The sequence below is a fragment of the Ictidomys tridecemlineatus genome, chromosome 7 (assembly GCF_052094955.1).
Source record: "Ictidomys tridecemlineatus isolate mIctTri1 chromosome 7, mIctTri1.hap1, whole genome shotgun sequence".
Taxonomy (NCBI): domain Eukaryota; kingdom Metazoa; phylum Chordata; class Mammalia; order Rodentia; family Sciuridae; genus Ictidomys; species Ictidomys tridecemlineatus.
In genome coordinates, this window is record NC_135483.1 from 52439965 (window position 1) to 52458995 (window position 19031).

The following is a 19031-nucleotide window of genomic DNA, read 5'->3' on the forward strand; positions in this document are numbered from 1 at the left end:
CTATACATACACAGTACAGACACATTTTTACTTTGGAAAAGCATGCTGTGATAGTTTTCCAGTTGTTTTCAGTACTGGGCCTCCTAAACCTTTCTCAGAGGAAAGAACTTATCCTACTAAGCTCACAAAGAAGAAATAGCCCAAGGGATCCTGTTCCAGTATTTCCTCCAATTAGATCCATTAGCTCTCTTTCTTGAGGAAGATGGAATTAGGATATGGACTTAGCCAAGAGTATCCTTCTAGCTCTGTAGTATGGTGCACAGACCAACAGGATGAGCATTCCCCAGCAAATATCAAAAATTGCCAATTCATAAACCCCACCCAGGCTTACTGGAATCTAGAGCTGTGGAGGTGGGGTCTAGCAATCAGGATTTGAGGAGCCTTTTAGGTAATTTTAATACAAAATTTGAAAACCTCTGCACAAAAGATATCCAGTGAAGAATTCATGTGCTCTTTTATCAAAAAGGCATTTTATGCAAAGCTCATCCTTTTTCTGTAATATATTTTTTGGGGAGTAAGAGCCTGTCTTAAGCTTAAAAAGATTTACACACTTCCACTGCGGGGTGGGAGGAGGTTTTTGAATGTGTCTTATTTTATAAGTCTGACTTGCTCATTCTTGATAACTATTTAATTGGTGAGTTAAATTTCATTCTTATGCAGGATTTAGTTTTTTAAAGAAAGATAAAAATTAATTTGGGAAAGTGGTGTGGGCAGCCCAGCCACCTTCCTCCTTGCCCTCTGCAGCTATGATTTACAACTATTTTCATAAAGATGAAGATTTAAAATGCCTTTCCACATCATCTCTGATTCCTTTCCTATCCATAATTCATTTCCACTCAGACAGATGACCTAAAGGGACACAAGGACAGGGAAGGAATTGTAATAAAGTGTCAGAATATGCTGCAAGCATCTGTATACAATTACTGGGGCTTACAATGGTTCAATTTTAGGATTTTTAGACTTTTCGATGGTGCAAAGTGAAAAGCACTCAGGAGAAAGCATACTTTGAATTTTATCTTTTTCTGAGCTAGTGATGTGTAGTACTGTACTTTCTCACGATGTTGGGTGGTGGCAGTGAGCCACAGCTCCTAGTCAGCTGGGAGATCACAAAGGCTAACCACCTGCACTCTACCTGCACTGTGTTGCTTAGCAAACATTCAGAAGGTTTGTGGTATTAAATGAATTTTTGACTTATGATGAGTTCATCAGGAGGTGACACCATCCTAAGCTTAGCAACAGCTATACTCAGAATGGGGTTCAGAAATGGGTCCTGGGCAGAGAGTGTGTTATGTTATTCAGTTATGTGAAAAGCTATGGTGGGCTTTCTGGAAATGTCAGCTCATAATAACCCACTGGGTATGTCTCAAGTCAAGCTGAAGAATGAGCAAACGAGACAAGCAATAATAATGTAGACAGCCTTATGGGGCTTTTTTTTTGATACAGTTCACCAGTGGGGTGAAGCCTTTCCTGCAGCCATAATTAATCCTAATGGAGACTAACAGATTGCTATGGGAAGTGTTCACTGTAACCATGTTTTCCTCCTGGAAGACCAGGCTGCAAGGCTGATCCAGGCTACTGGGACAGCCACTTTTAGTCACATTGACTCATTTTGACACACAAAGGGCAGGGGCGCTGTGTTTGCTGCATGGCTTATTACTGTCACCGCCCTCCATGTCACAGTGCTGCTTGTCTTGTCACCAAGTGCTAAAGCAATTCAAGCTTAGAGCTCGGATGTACACCAGCACAAGGCAGGTTTCCTCAGGAGATGATTTCTTTTTATAATCAGCATTTCTGCTTTCTACAGTGACAACAACAACAAAATGCTTCCTAGAAGCCAGAGGCCCTCACAGAGTCAATATTTCAGGAACAAAACCCCTTATTATTATCTCTCTTTAACATTCATCAGTTTGATCACTGGGGCATTTGCCTCTAAGGTAATTCTGGATTCATCTTGGTTCTCAGATCCTCCCTAAAAGATCTCCACCACGTTGCCTTCCACTTATCAGCACCAATCAGACCAATGCAGAGGGCAGCTCTTGCTGGTCCTGAGGCCAGTCAGGAGAGTGCGTGCTGCCTAAGAGAGCCTGTCCTGGTGCAAGTTGACTATATATACACAGCACACACACATTTTTACTTTGGAAAATCATGCTTTGATTGGTCCCAGGCTGTTCTGGCCTCTTTACCTCTCCTCTCCAGTGTCAAAGATCACAAGTACTAATTTTGTTAGTTCACATGAGGTTAATCAAGCTTTGAGGATAGATATTTTCATCTAAATAAAATTAACAATGACAGATTATGTGTTACGTTATAAAAGGAGATAGTTACTCATCAAATTTTCAAGATATTTCAAGATTTTTATACTCATTCGATGAATACTACATTGGCATTCCTATTATACAGGAGTAACATAAATATTACTTAAAATAGCATTAAGTATAATTTATAGAATGTTTAACATATTCTGTAATAAATGTTTACATATGTAATGGGATATTTTAAAAATTATTATTTATTTTTTTGTTTTTTGACTGGTGAGAAGCCACACAAGGCCCATATTGAGGTGGCCCCTTAGTGGAAGGCTTATTTATTTATTTATTTATAATTTTTTTAAATTTTAATTTTTTATATATGACAACAGAATGCATTACAATTCATATTACACATACAGAGCACAATTTTTCGTATCTCTGGTTGTACACAGAGCAGAGTCATATCCTTGGTATCTTCATACATGTACTTAGGGTAATGATTACCACCGCATTCCACTGTCTTTCCTACCCTTATGCCACCTCCCTTCCCTCCCTTCCCTTTTCCCCTTTGCCCTATCTAGAGTTTATTTAATCCTCCCATCCCCCCTCCCCCAGCATATTATGAATCAGCATCCTTGAATCAGAGAAATCATTTGGCATTTGGTTTTTTGGGATTGGCTAATTTCACATAGCATTATATTCTCTAGCTCCATCTATTTACCTGCAAATGCCATGATTTTATCCTCTTTTAATGCTGAATAATATTCCATTATGTATATATACCACAGTTTCTTTATCCATTCATCTACTGAAGGGCATCTAAGTTGGCTCCACAGTTTAGCTATTGTGAATTGTGCTGCTGTAAACATTGATGTGGCTGTGTCCCTGTAGTATGCTGTTTTTAAGTCCTTTGAGTGTAGACCAAGGAGTGGGATAACTGGGACAAATGGTGGTTCCATTCCTAGTTTTCCAAGGAATCTTCATACTGCTTTCCATTTTGGCTGCACCAATTTGGAGTCCAAGCAGCAATGTATGAGTGTGCCTTTCCCCCCACATCCTCGCCAACACTTATTTTTGTTTGTATCCTTAATAGCCGCCAATTATTATTCCATTTTTATTGGAAAATACTTTATTTATGGTGTAAGACATTATTTTTAAAGTTTTGTTTTTAATTGCCAAATAATTCAGTGTTTTAAAACATTTGTATTTTTATTTAATTGCCAAATATTAAAATGTTTTAAAACATGTTTATATTGTGGGGTGATTAAATAAGTTAATTAACAAAATTACCTCATATACTTATAATTTCTTTTTGTGTGTGTGTGGAAAAACATTTAAAATCTACTCTTTGAGCAATTCTGAAAAACCAAGGCATTATTTTTATCATAGTCAGTGTTTGTGTGATAGGTCATTGAAGTTTCTTCCTCCTACATATCTCAGGTTTTGTAACTTTTTGTTGACATCTTTTTTATTGTCATTCACTCTCCTTTCCCAGCTTCTGGTAACCACTATTTTACTTTTCACTTCTGTGAGTTCATCTTTTTCAGATTCCATAGTTTTTTAGTACAATGGCTAAGTTGAGCTAATTAGCTGTTTCAGTCAGCCTTTTCACTGCTATGACTAAAGGACCCCACCAGCACAATTATAGAGGAGGAACAGTTTATTTGTGGGCTCATGGTTTCAGAGGTCTTAGTCTATAGAAGGCTGGCTCCAATGCTGAATGCTTGAGGTGAGGCTGAACATCATGCCGGAAAGGGTAGCAGAGGGAAGCAGCTCACATCATGGTGACCAGGAGGCAGAGAGAGAAACTCCACTCTCCAGATACAAATATATATCCCAAAGCCATGCTCTAATTCCCACCTTCTCCAGCCATACCTTTTGTTGACATCTTTTTTATTGTCATTTTTATTAATCTTATCAGAGGATTAATTCACTTATTGGGTTAAGACTCTCACAACCCAATCATTTCTCCCCTGAACCATTTTGCATTGTCTCACACGTGAGCTTTTGGGGGACATCTGAATCCAAACCATAACATTAGCATATGTATTAACTCAGATAGTTTCATTTTACTATAGTAAAAACAGTTAAAATCTACTCTCATCACTTTTCAGGTACTCAATACATTTTTCTTCACTGTAGTCACCATGTTGTACAATAGATCTCTTGACTTCTTTGCTGCCCTTTGACTATTATTAATGGGCATTTTCCTTTGTCTTCTGATCACCTGGCTGTTATCCTAAGATTAGGTGGTGATTATAGTTTGTTTTCCAGAAGGAACGCTGCAAGAAAAAGTCTGCCTTCACAAATATGATCTTCTGCAAGATGATAATAGTCTTAAAACTTTGAAAAATTTTGCTTTCAAAAATGAATCTTTACATTTCTTTATCTTATGCTTACTAGCCAAAAAAAAAAAAACTTATTAGCCAAAATTGTCAGGATAGACCAAAAATGTTACCTAAAACATGAAGAAAAGAGGAAAGAGAGAAAAGGGCCATATTTGATCTAGTATACAAGCAAAGGTTTTAACAAGACAGAAAAGAGTTCTGGACTCTCTTTTATCTTAGACAGCCTCTAAAAAGAGATCAGTCCATGGACTTTCTTCCTTTGGCCAATCTGGGAAGTAGTCACATAGCAAGTGACTCTGAAGTTTGCTTTCTTAATCTTGCCTTGGGTCATGTGTCTGGTGTAGACAGGACACAGAGGAACTGAATGAGTGGCTGGTGTGGGGAGGAGGGGAGTTGTAAGGTGGATCCCAAGCCTGGGATGACCTCTGAGCCAAGCCAAATAAGATGCACAATAAGAGGAAACAAATTTTGAATCTTTGAACTCCCAGCCAGTGCTCCAGTATTGGGATGTCCTCGAAAGAGATTCACTTTATGTTGACACTGCCTGGCTAGTCACACTACTCCACTGCATGCCGTACTTTGACAGAACATAGGAAAATGCTATGTGATGGCCAGGTATCTCCCCACTTCAGAGTACTGAAAATGCTTTTACTTATTTTCATGAATAACACCATTTTTCTTATCACACTTGTCAGTGTAACTTCTTTTCATTTTAATATGACCTTGATGTGTGTTTTAACCACAATTTTATAGACTTTCTATTAAATATATTTAAATCCTGCTGTTTCCGGATAGGATACAGGAAGACACATTTTCCCCATCTGTACAATGATTCAGAATCATGCAGTGGAATGAGTAACTTCTGGGAAGATTTCCATGCTCAATAAAAATATTCAAATCTCATTCAGGGCATGTGAATTCTTGCTGGTTCCAATCTCAGAGGGTGGGTATCTCTGTTCTGTCATGGTCTCCTAGTTTGTTTTCTGATTTTTGTCCTCTTTCATTTAATGTCTTAGATTTTAGGATACATGTTACCTTGAAGTCTGAATCTTTGTACCTGCTGGTAGTATATGACATAAGCATTTGATAATACATTGTTCTTGAAAAGTCCTTTTCACTCATTTTTATTATTTCTCCTATATGTCCTAGTGAAGAAGCAAATTGGACATTTTTATTGTAAAGAAGGGGAACTTGGAGGTTAAATGATGTCACTCAGGAAGGCTGGAGATACACCAACAACAGAAATACCCAAGTCCTTTAAAACCATTTATCTGCCTTAACTGATACTGTGCTTAAAATTTTGTCATTTCTATCATGATGAATAAAACATGAGTTTTGCATTTAAGTCATTCACACAGGTCCTGGCTCTGAAGAAAATGCAGCCACCCAGTTTCCCTTCTTGTTCTAATGCATTTCAGAGACTAGTTGATTGAACTGAATTGATAAATGAGATTCCTGGGCAGATTCCCGGCCTGACCTAGTGCTCCCTCAGAACAGACTTGCTTAGGCCCCAGGCTAAGGGTTCAATTTGCTGGACAATAAAGTGGGAGCCTGAAGAGCTTGATGTAGCAGCCATTCTTTTTTTTATTTTCCTCATGTCTTTGCCCTATTTTCTGCTATGACAGTTTTTTTTTCCTCCCTTGATTTGGGCTCTTATTTTGAATTTTGGGCTACTTCCATGAAACCATCCCCTCCCAGTTTTGATCCCTCAGGGAACTAGAATATTATTTCTATACCTCCCATAATTATGAGCCTTATAATGTTTATTTAAAATAGGAGAACAGGGCTGGGGCTGGGGCTTAGTGGTAGAGCACTTGCCTAGTATGTTTGAGGCACTGGGTTCGATCCTCAGCACCATATAAAAATAAATAAATAAAATAAATGTCTATCAACAACTAAAAAAAATAGGAGAACAAATAGTAGCCTCTCTATCTGATAGCTTTGTTATTAGAGTCCAATGAGATTCAAATATATTCTATAAAATTACCAAACATTAAAATTATTATTACTACCTCTGCCACCATTACCACCACTATTATTACATTTACAAATGTAACAGGGCATTACCTGGAAATCTCTATAGCATCAACATCCAGCAATACTTGGCACTCAGCAGGTGCTCAACACCTGTAATTGAAAGATAGCAAATTGATTTCCAATATTGATTACTTAACTTCTCTGTTTGTTGGACCACTTTTCTTTTTTTTCTTTCAGTTGTTTGTTCTTACTAATGTTTATACAGAATGAAAGTTAAGAAATGCTGAGAGAAGCATCTTCCTTTTATTTCCCGTGACTTTGTTTCTCACACTGAGTTTTACATTTTTTTTCCACAGTTGAGAGATTTGTAAGCAGACCCAAAGATTACTACTCAGAAGCACAAAAATAGAATTTAGGGAAACAGCTGTTAGGGGCACCATAAAATTTCATCTTATTTAAATTATTCAACAATTGTTAATTCCCTTTCAGAGCAAGATGTTGGTGGGGCCAGTAGCACAAGGAATGGATCTTGTAGAAAGAACCAAAACTGTACCACTGAGGGTGTTAACACTATAGTTCCAGGTAGATATCCAGTTTTTATTGTATCATATTGATAAATGGACAACTGTATTTATATATATGTTTTTACTAATTGTTTGGTTAAATTTATCAAATCAACTAGTTTGACATTATGAGAAAACAGTACATTGATACTATGACCAGTCAGCATAAAGAAACCCTCTGTTCAGATTGTAGAATATCTCTTTTATGCCAGGAACACAGACACTGGGACTATGGCAGGGATGACCAAGCCTGTGCCCTTACAAGAGCAATGTTATAAAAAAGACAAGCACAGAAGCTTGCAAATAAAATACAAGTATTGAAAAAAATCAATGTCAAATAATTTATATCAGATGCAGTTCACATTTGAGCATGACTTTTTACATTTACATATGATAAATTGATGATGAACATAACCATCCAAAGAAATATGACTCCTGAGCTCTAAGTTACTCCCTACTCAAGTTTTGCTTGTAATCTCTCTAGATTCAATATTTAAGGTATTTAAGAAATGTCTTTATGGTAGAGAATTCCATCCTCCATATTCTCAGACTGGGGTGAAATTTATACCTCAATCCTCAGGAGAAAAGGACATGCGAGAAATATTTCTAAAATAGGGGATCATGAACTGAAGTCAAATTCCATGAATGTATTATTTTGCTGGGATAAACCCAACTACTATGTCTAATCATTAAGGTCTACTTAAAAATAAAAAAAAGCAAATAAATTAAATATTTATAGCTTCTATTTCTCACTCATCCTTCCACAAAGAAGGATGAATGGCTCTCCTTTGAATGGATTGTCTCTTCTTGCTATTCTTCCAGGAAAGATAAACCCCAAATTGTAGCTTTCCATCCAAGTTGTTATTGTTTATCAACAGTAACAAAGTTTATGTACTTATCTTATTTCTGTTGGTTATTAACTTCATTCCTGAATGGTTCCTAGCCCAGAGGAATAGGGAGAGAAGTGTAATTAATTATTATAATGTAAACCCCCAAATATCTACAATACTGTTGATCTATAAAAACAAACCTTTAAGTTGCCAGTTAGGATTTGAGTTCCTTTCACAAGAAAATTGTAAGATACTGTAAATACAATCAAAATATTGTGACTAAACTTATCCTGACTGAATATATTTTCAGTGGTAAAATATTTTTACAAAGTTATTGGTATTCAAACAAATTGGTTGCTATTTAACAACTTTTGTAGGCTTTTATTTTGTGTTTTATTTTTATTTTTGGTACTTGGAATTGAATCCAAGGGCTCTTTACAACTAAGCTACATCCTTAAACCTTTTTATTTTTTTATTTTTTAAGTTTGAGACAGGGTCTTGCTAAGTGACTGAGGGTTTGTGGTCTTTAATTAATGTTTTAATAAGCCATATTGTAAGAGATATGTCTGAATATTTGCACTCACATGCTCTCATTAAGTTGATTTAAATGTCATTGGAAAATTTGGCGTAAGTATGCATGTGTGTGTGTAAACACCATAAATCCTTTAGTGATAACCTTGTTGGTGATTCATTTTACACATAAAATAGATAATATTCCCATTTCCTGATACAAATATCCTCATGTGGGCATTGACTGCCTGGGGAATGAGCTGGAGAACTTTGAGATAGCATGTATTACTGGTTTTTCTCTCTAGAGATTCTAATTTAATTATTATTCTGAAGAAAGTCTGATTGTGAATAGTTCTGTTTTTTCCTGTGTTTCATATATACAAGGACGGACATCACTGCTCCAGATGATGGTCCTAGAGAGCTCTTTTGCAGATTGTCTGGTATAACTAGAGTAGATACTTAAAAAATTAGTCTCAAGCGTCTTAATACTGAGGATTATAATTCAGTATTTCTTGGGTGTGTGGCACTTTTGGTGATCTCAAAGCGTGGTCAGACATGGGAACCTCAACTTTAGATCACCTCACTTTTCTTACAGCTACTTGGTAGCACCATGGACAGTACCTTTAATTTATTAGGAGATGGAATTTTAAAATCCTATCTTTAGGTGAAAAGAATTGCTGATAGTTTTAAAAAGTGCATTTTCCATAAGAAAAAAAATCAAATTTCCAATATGCTTCAAAGGGGACATAAGCAATGTGAAGAATTTGGTTGGCAACTTTATCTCTCATCATTCTCAATTCTCTCTACACTGGACTGTCTTCTTCCCCTAATCTCCCAACCCCCAACCTCCAGTTGCTTTGTAAACTCCTCTAGGCTTATGCATAGAATCCTCAGGATGTCATCTCTGAGTTCTCAGATTTTTAGATTTTATCCTATGCTTTTCTAAATGCATGCCAGTACACTTAACATCTTTTATCTCCTGTGCAATTATAGACTCAGCAATGTGACTATTGAACTCAAGTTCTTCCTTACTAGATTGTGAAATCCAGGATCTGTGATTTTGTTTGCTTATTTTTATGTTCTCGCCCCTAGCACAGTGCTAGGCACCTAATAAATACTGAAGGAGTATTTGTTTAATTGAATTGTATGTATTAGAAGCCATAACACACTGGAATTTTATTTGTCCTAATTTAAAAGAAGATGGGATTTCTCGATCATGCCATTTGCTTTTGACTTTGGTGTGCTGTTTATGACCACTACTAAACATGTGCAAGTTCTTTTACTATCACATAAAAAGTTCTTTATGATAGTAAGCTGTTTGCTGCTTTCAATTATGTATAAGTTACAAGGAAAAATGTACTGGCTTGTCAGGAAGCAGAAGAATTTTAGTGTGTCTATTCAAGACACTGCAGGTTACATTTTCATTTTCCCCTTGAAATTGTATTTAGGATTCTATGTGGTGAGAAAGAGAGAATGGGGGGGGGGGAGAAAGTTAGATAAGTTGGCAGATAGAAAGAGATACATATATATATATAGAAAGGTAAAGATACATGGTATGTTTTCTTCCTATTCATCATTAATTATTATATGAAGAATGAGGAAAATCAAATATTATTATTTGCTAACAGAAATAAATTCTTCAAATGCTTATGTTTAATCTCTAGGTAATAGCATCTGTATCCATATTTTGTATACCTCTTATGTGATGGTGACTGGCAAGTGTGTGTCTCCAGTCTGACCTTTCTTCTGAACTCCAGGCTGCTATGCCAACTTCCTTCCCACTCAGCTTCTGCACCTGGGTGTCTAATAGGAATCTCTAACCCAGCATGTTCCAAACTGACAGCTTGATTCCCATCCACAAATTTCCGATCCTCCCTCTGCCCCTATTTTTCATACTTCAGTAAACACTGCTATAATTCATTGAGCTGACCTGGGGTGGGTAGTTGTTCTATACCCCTCTCTCTTCCTCAGCACTCATTTCCAATCAAGCTGCATCTGTGTCACTGTCAAAATATTTCCTGCATCTTTCCATGTCTTACCGTTTCCAATACCATTTCTCAACTCAGACCAAGCTGAAAACATTTTCTTACGGACCTCTGTCTGTGTTTACTCTACACCTATCTAGCAACTGGGTGGGCAAACAATAATGAGATCATGTGACTCTATACCCCAACTGCAGTTACTTCCAGCTTGCACATCCTTAATGCTATGACTGACAAGGTACCACGTGGTGACTCCCTACAACCTTTCTAGAATCATTTTCTTTGCTGACCTCACACCCCTAAGTTACTCTATTCCAGGTCACTTGCCTTTTTTTTCTGGGAAAGTTCCAAGCACATTCCTGGCAGAAGACCTTTGGAATTTCTGCTCCTTCTGACTGGAACATACTCTCTCCCACATTCTCCAGAGTGGTTGCTCTCACCTCATTAATATTTCCCCTCACAGGTCACCTCTCCAGAGCCAAGCATTCCCTCCTGGTAAACTTTTTCTGTTTATTTTTTCCCTCCAGAGTTTATTTTATATTAAAAATACTTAGAAATAAATGAGATTTATTATATGACAGATTAAGTTGAACAAATTCTAACAGAAGAAAGCCCTATAGGACTTCATTATTTCCCAAACTGACAGCTTGATTTCCATCCACAAATTTCTGATCCTCCCTCTGCCCCTGGCTTTCAACTTCAGTAACTGCTGCTGTATCTTCAAGATCTGAGGCACTCTGGGTAATCACTGCAGCTTCAGGGCCTGTGGAGAGGAAATGTGAAAGGATGCAATGGCCATGTAGACAGTTTAGTGGGAAGCAAAGATGCAATGTGCATACTAGGTACTGGGAATGGTAGACAAGTTACCAGACAAAACTCATTCTTGTCCTTAATGAATGAGTAAATCATTGTTGTTTCCTAATACATTATTCAACTCAGTTTCCTATGGCATTTGACAATTTTTGGTGTTCTTTTTTTTTGATTTGTGTTTTTTTCCTTCAAACTTCTTGAGTTAATTGACATTTTCCAAGTGTCCTGCTTGGGAAAGTACAATGTTGCATTTTGAGACCTTTCCTACATGAAAGCCAAATACCCAAATATCAGTAAATATTTTTTAGTATCTCTTATGGGAAAGCTATTATACCTGATTAAGCAGGAGACACAAACTAAGAAAAAGGACAAATCCTGTGTGTGTCCATTTATATTAGGTGCTTAAAGTTGTCAAAACCAAATAAAGTAGAATGGGGAGTGTCTGGGGCTGGGGGTCAAGGGGAGGTGGGAGTTTTTGTTTAATAGGTTCAGAGTTTGAATTTTGCAAGATGATGATTCAGGAGATGGGTGGTGACAATTGTCCAACAACATGAATGTATTTAATGCTACAGAACTGTGCATTTAAGAATGATTAAGACAGTAAATTTTTGAGTCACATACACATTCCTACAATAAAAAGAAACTAAATAAGAGATTATCTCTGCTCTCAAAGAACTACTAATCTAGTTAGCCTGACACATAAACAACTTGGATAGTTTATGGATAAGGCCTAATAACTTTGGCAGTTTTGGGATCAGGGTTGTGATTCTGGTGAAGAGGATTGTGGTCACTGTGGTTAGTTCTACTGGGCCAGTGTTGTACTGATTTGCATGCCACAGACTTGGCTCAAAAATGAAAATGTTCACTAAATCAAGAAACTCAATTCAGCTAAATATGTCTTTACCAAAATGAGTTTGCAAAGTGTCTTTGGAGGTGAGTTCTCTGTTCAGCAAAAAGAGAATGCTGAGCTTTGCCCAGTAAATGATGCTTATAGCTTTGATGGAATGCTGACAGAGTTTGAAACTGTGTTCCTGCTGTTTGAGAGGTCTTGGACCTCTGCCCCATATCCCCTACATGATCCTGTAGTTCATACAGACTGATGCTGTCTGTGAATGTGAAGAGCCCCAGGAGAGAATTTTATCAGGCTCTGATTGCTTTGTTTGATACGTTTTGCACTTTGAGACTTTTCTCAGATTAAACCCAAATACCCAAATGATTTATATCATCAAATATTTCTGAGCATCTCTTGAGAAAAGCTATTGTTCCTGATTAAGTGGGGATACAAGCTAAATAAGAGAAAGAACAAGTCCTGTCTGAGTCCATTTATATGTGGTGCCTAAAGTCGTCAAAACCAAACATGAAGTAGAATGGGGACTGACAGGGGCTGGGGAAAACCCTCATAAAATTACATAAAATTGAGGCAGAGGGTTTTGCAAAACTCTTCAGAGAAGAAGACTCTTGATTATTGTCTAAACCTGTTAGGATTACTAGGAATAGCTAGGAAAGGAGAAATTAGAGTGGAAAGGAGTGAGGGTGAAATAAATATCTGTGTGAGGGACTAGACTAACATGGGAGAATTATTAAGAAGCTATTGTACTTTGTCCCTAAAGTATTTATGTGTTGTGGGCTTGGTCCCCCAGTGCAGCCATGTTTAGAGGTAGGGATTTGAGGAAGTGATTGGAATATGGATAACAGGGCTCTGATCTCATTGATCTATTAATCCATTAATGGATTCATCACTGAATGAAGGTGATAAAACTGTAGGAGGTAAGTCCTATTTGGAAGAGGTGAGTCATGACTTTGAAGGGTATATTTAGGTATATTTTGTACCTGGACCATTTTTTTTCTCTCTCTCTCTTTCTGCTACTTGGCCATGGTGATATGAACAGCTCTGCTTTACCATACACTCATGGCCATGATCATCAAAGGCTCAAAGTGATGGAACCAAATGATCACAAACTAAAACTTTTGAAACCATGAGTCAAAATAAATCTTTCTTCCTCTAGTTGATTTTCTCATGTATTTTGTCATACCAACCAACAGCATACCAATAGCCCAGGAAACGTATGATTTCTACTAAATATGTATCACTTCCACACCCTTATAAAGTCAAAAAAGCATAAGTTCAACCATCATAAGAAGAGGATCATCTGGGTGCATATGTCTTCATGATATGTAGCATGTAGCATGTATTAAATAAAATGCATAATATTGTGATATCTAATATAATATCATATAAAATTAAAATATTATATAATTTAGAATAATTATTATATACATTTACTATTCAGGGGTTTGAACAAGGGGAAAATTCACTTCTCTCATGTGAGACTAACATAAAAGCAGATGGTCAGGTTCTACCAGTATAGATTCTAATTCATTAGGGCTTTAGGAATGTCTAGGAATTTTTGTTTATTAAAAAGAATTCCAGGTTCTTTTACAGAAAAAAAATTGAAATAAGAAAAACTCCATTAGTTTAAACAGAACCAGAATCAATAAGATCTCCTGACAACCAAGATAACAGGAACACTGGATCTTTGGGTTCCCATTAAGCTGCACTACTGGGAAGGAAGTGTGAACTGTGTTTACACACTGAGTGGCAGTGGGTCAGTAAAGTAGTGCTATTTTATCTAGATCTCTAGATCTAGATAAAATAGATACCTGACTGACTTTTGATTAAACAGTGGTTTATTAAGCAGTTGTCTATTATGTCTATAATTGGATAATTAGTGGATTTAATAGGCTCTTTCAGCATCAATGAAACCATGACTTTAATCTTTGTGTTCCTTGTGTTAAGTCAAAAATATTATTAAATCACTGGTAAGAATTTAAGAAGGGTTTATAAGGCAGTATAATATAGGGAAAAAAACCCAGGCAGAACTAGGACTGAATATATTGTCCTTCTAATTTCTGTGTGTAGTACCATTACCACCACAACTACAACTTTTTATCACCTCCCATTTTTGGAGTACTATACGAACAAGATGTTATTCAATATACAGAACCACACTTCTAGACTGGAGTTTCCATGTTTTCTTTGTTTGTTTGTTCATTTTAGATAAATGATCTGATGTTCAGAGAGCTTAAGTGGCTTGCCCCAAAATCACACAGCTTGTCAGTTACAAAAAAGATCAATGCTTTCTCCTGAAAAACAATTTAATAGAAACCATACTTTTCCTGCGCTGGTGGTATGCTGTACAGTGCTGGGCAGCAGCAGCAGTGACTGCAGCTCCTTCTCGGCCGTGTGATCAGGAGGAGATCTGTAGGCACTGTGTTGCTAAGTGGTGATGTTTGGTAGGTCAGGTGTACTAGGTGCATTTTCAGCTATGATATTTTCAACTTATCATGGGTTTATCAGGACTTAACCTATTGTAAGTCGAGGAGCAACTGCATGTCTACATACGTGGCAGGAGAGAGAGTTGTTCTGAAGGGAATATGTACATATTTCCTACTGTCCTGCTCCTCTGGAGAACCCTTACTAATATAAGTTATTTAAAAATTATTTCTCCATTGACATGATTTTTTTCTCTAGTGTTGACACTTTAAGGTTTATGAATACCATACTTGATAAAAATTCTGTACAGACTGTTATCATCCTTTGAATATCCACTAAATGATAGGCATTTATCTCACAAAGTTCAAAATTTTACCATAAGTATTATTTTTCACTTTATATCTCTGTTGAAAAAGAGGTTATAACCATTAATAGATTTAAATAAAATCACAATTTTTCTAAAATATCTGAAATACATTTCCTACTCAATATTTGGCTCTTTTATTTCTCTGAAACAATCATTATTTTATCATCACTTATCCCTCCACTAAGCTCTATTTTTTCTAACACTTAGCATCCTTATCTTGTATATTAATAGCTTACTGGTTTATTATGTGTCTTTCTGCTCTAGAAAGTATAGTGCATGAGAATAGTGACTGTTCATTTGCTTTCCTGCTGTCTCATAAGCACCAAAAGGAATTTGTATATGAAACTATCTTCTGGATAAATAAACTACTAAAAGGACAAAGCCAGAATTTGAACCTCAGATTCTGTCTACAGACACACTGCTCACATAATCACAATTCTTGTTATACCAAGAAAAGGGCAAATTTTGGATTTAGATCCTTTCAGGACCAGGAAGAATATTATAGTAAATGCTAGCCATGGTAACAGATAAGCCCTAAATAATTCCAAGAGGTTTAACACTGTGGAAGTTTATTTATTGCTCAATAACTCTTTAATGGGACTGCTTAGCAGCAGACATCTATAAAGTGATTCAGGTTGGAGGCTCCTTCCAATTTGGGTTTCTTCCATCCTCCAGGGCTTCAATGTCCTTGACTGGCAGACAGGGTTAAAAAGGAGATTGCATGATGCTTCCAGTCTCAGAGGGAGTGTACATCACTTCCTCCACAACCCACTAACCAGAACCTAGGCACCCAATCAAAGGGGGCTGGAACATATATTGTAGGTGTATCCTAAAAAAAAAAAAAAAAAAAAAAAAAAAAAAAAAAGAGCACCAGCAGAATACATTTAATTAAAACACATGTCTGCCCCAGATGACATCGGGTGGCAAATATACATCATATAATTTTGCAAGGCTAGGACTGGTTGTGTCTATTAAAACTTCCTTGTAATATCCCATAGCTCTAGCTACATGTTTATAGCATACATAAGTTAAAGTTATTATTAAAGTTATTTAAGTTATTATGATCAGATCATAATCGAACTCTTGATGAAGGGCACCTATATCCATCTTCAAACACTTCCTCATGCCTGACACCATTTGCCTACTTTCATTAAACCAAATTATTTGAATTAATTAATGAACAAAAGAGTTTACATCAACTTGTAACCACAGAAGTGAGCAGCTTTGAATGGTTGTGAAGTGTCTGTGAGACCATTATTTCTGTTCCTACTTGAGGGGAGATATCTGTTAACTACCTTTTCTTTCAAGAGTGATAGTTAAAATTAATGAGAAAGTAGAATTTAAACACTGTATGCATGAATGAAAAGCTAAGCAATTGAACCCTTACGTCACATTAGGGAGAGTCAGAGTGTGAAATGAGAGAGGAGCATACAGGTAGTTATCTCTACTATTTTAGTTTTGGTTAGTTGATAGATTTTGGAGTATTTCTTATACTATAAAAAGTAAACAAATAAATGAATAAAATGGGCCATTCCACAGATAAACCAAGGATTAAAATTAATCTAATCTTTATTTATCTGCATTGCTGAGGTGAAGAAAAGAGTTGGTAGTTTCACATGCACAGTGCTCAAATAATTGTTTTATGAATATAATTCTTTTCTAAATTAAAATGTTGCTTGAAATGCAACATTAGAATTGACTAAATATTTTACTTTTCAAATGATTTATTTTTGTAGTCAGCAGTCTGTGATTTTTTTTTAATTTATGATTAAAGATGTGATCTTTCATTTATTCTTAGACAATATAAATGTCTTTTTCTTTTCCTGTTCCACTTCATACTAGTACATCCTTTATATTAGCATATCTTCATTGGGACTATTTACTAAATACAGAAAACAACCTTAATCAGTCCCAAAACTAATCATCTCAATTCATGTGGGATACCCTGCTAACATCAGGCACAATAATAAATGTGCCTACTATCCATGTACCTTTCTCCTAAATTGTTCAGTATTATTTCAACACTCAAAAAGTTTTGTTGAATTGCTGGTTTGCAAAGTAGTCAAAATATCAAACAAAAGTAACATTGTAAGTAAAATCAGATTTTATCGGTGTATATGTATATTTGATTTTGCTGCCTAAGAGAAGGAAAGTTTCCTTGGAATGGCTACTTTTTCCCATGCCTTTACATTCACTTTTAGTGGGAATAGAGCCTGTTTGGAATTCCGTAGACCTTATTTATAGCAATAGATCGTATATCACAGGGTAAGTATGCTTCAGGGTTGGCCCCGGAGAGTCTTCTATAATTGTCATTTCTGTTGTTAAGGTGATTCTCCCTTTTATAGAGCACTTTTGATTTTATATTCCTCCTTCCCTTCCTTCTCATTTTCTCTCTTTCATTCCATAACTATTCATTGACCTTATTTTTGTTTTTCTTTTATATTTTCCTCTCCTTTGTTATTATAATTATATAATTATTATAATAATTTGAACTTCTTATTTTCAAACCTCTTCAAAGAGTTCTAAGAAGACATTTTTTTTTTTTTTTACTAGAGATCTAACTCAGGGGAGCTTTACCACTGAGTTAAATCCCTATCCCTTTTTAAACACATTTTTTTTTTTTTTAATTTTGAGACAGAGCCTCGCTAAATTGCTGAGGCCAGTCTCCTGCCTCCTGAGTCTCTGGGATTACAGGTGTGCTGTGAAGAGATGTTTGTAGACTTGTTTCCAATGATCTGCTACTAAGAAACTTACCCTGTGTTTTTTCACTCTGAGAACAGGCCAATTAATATGACTTGAGGAAAAACGAAGTTGTATAGTAAATGGATCAAATTATACTATGACGAACTTGATTCACCTGAGGTCAAGTGGGGTAGATCTGAGCACTCACTGAGTTTTACAAATGACTTTTTTGTTGTGTTTCAATTCTCCCTTATGTGTATCTGTTGTGTGTTCTGGAGCTGTTTGGTTGCTAGTGTTGGCCATGCCCCTCCTTTGCTGGAACAATCCTTTACTATTCTAATTATCCTTGACCCAGCCATACCATTATGGACTTGAGTTGGATCTTTTAAGGTAATTCTGTTTGAGAGTTCTATAGTTCTTCATAGATTTAGGCTTTTTAATTTAATTTATTTTTTTATTTTTTAGTCTCTGAGGGGTTGTGTATCTGTGTGATTGAGATGTTGATTCCCCACTGTTACATTGAGGCTTTGCAAAGCTCTTCCTAAAGAACACATCCAGCTGAAGTTCTAATAAATCAGCATTGCTTTGTGGGTTATGGATTTTTGCTCTGTATCTTTATGTTTTGGTAGAGGATAGTAACAATCTTCTATGTTGTAAAAACCCAGAGCAAAAAGCTGAATAATACTATAAAAATAAAAATATTTTTCTAATGGCAACAAATGGTACAGAAATGTGCCCAGCAGTTCATTGAAAGAATAGGAGGGGAAAAAATGTACAATTATCATTGCAAGGGGGCTGCACAGGATCTCCGCGGAGAGGAAATGGCCAAGCACAATCATAATAACTTAGCCGGATGACATGAAATGCACATAGACTTTTAACGCCACGGGAATCATTTGAAGGCTGGAAGCTGTCAGGCTTAATGGCTCTAAGTGAATAGGTGAGAGCAAACTCTCTGAACCAGTTGAAATGGCTTCACAAACAGTCACATTTCTCTCTGATACTTCATGTTTGAAAGGCAGACAAGGCCGTTTCCTCTGAGGAAACTAAGAAGCTCCATTCCTCAGATTGAAAGCCATCGGGTTAGAGTGTGACATTTAAAGATGTAAACCCAGTGGAGAAATGTAAATTAGAAAACAAAATGTGCTGAAGGATGAGATCCAGCATTTCCACCTGATTGGTCAGAAGAGAATCTCTTTATTGTAATAGAATACCATCAGTGAGGGGCAAAGAAAAGAAGCTGAGATCTGGCCACAGACACCAAATAAAAAACAGAAACCTGAGCTCTGTGGAAACCACCAATAACCCAGGAAATGGGAAAGATTTTTTTTTTACGCCAACATGAATTAGAGTACACAAGAAACTATTGAAATGAAAATCCAGTTTCTATTGTATGTCTATTAGAGCACACAGAAATTATTTCTTTTATAAAAATCCTA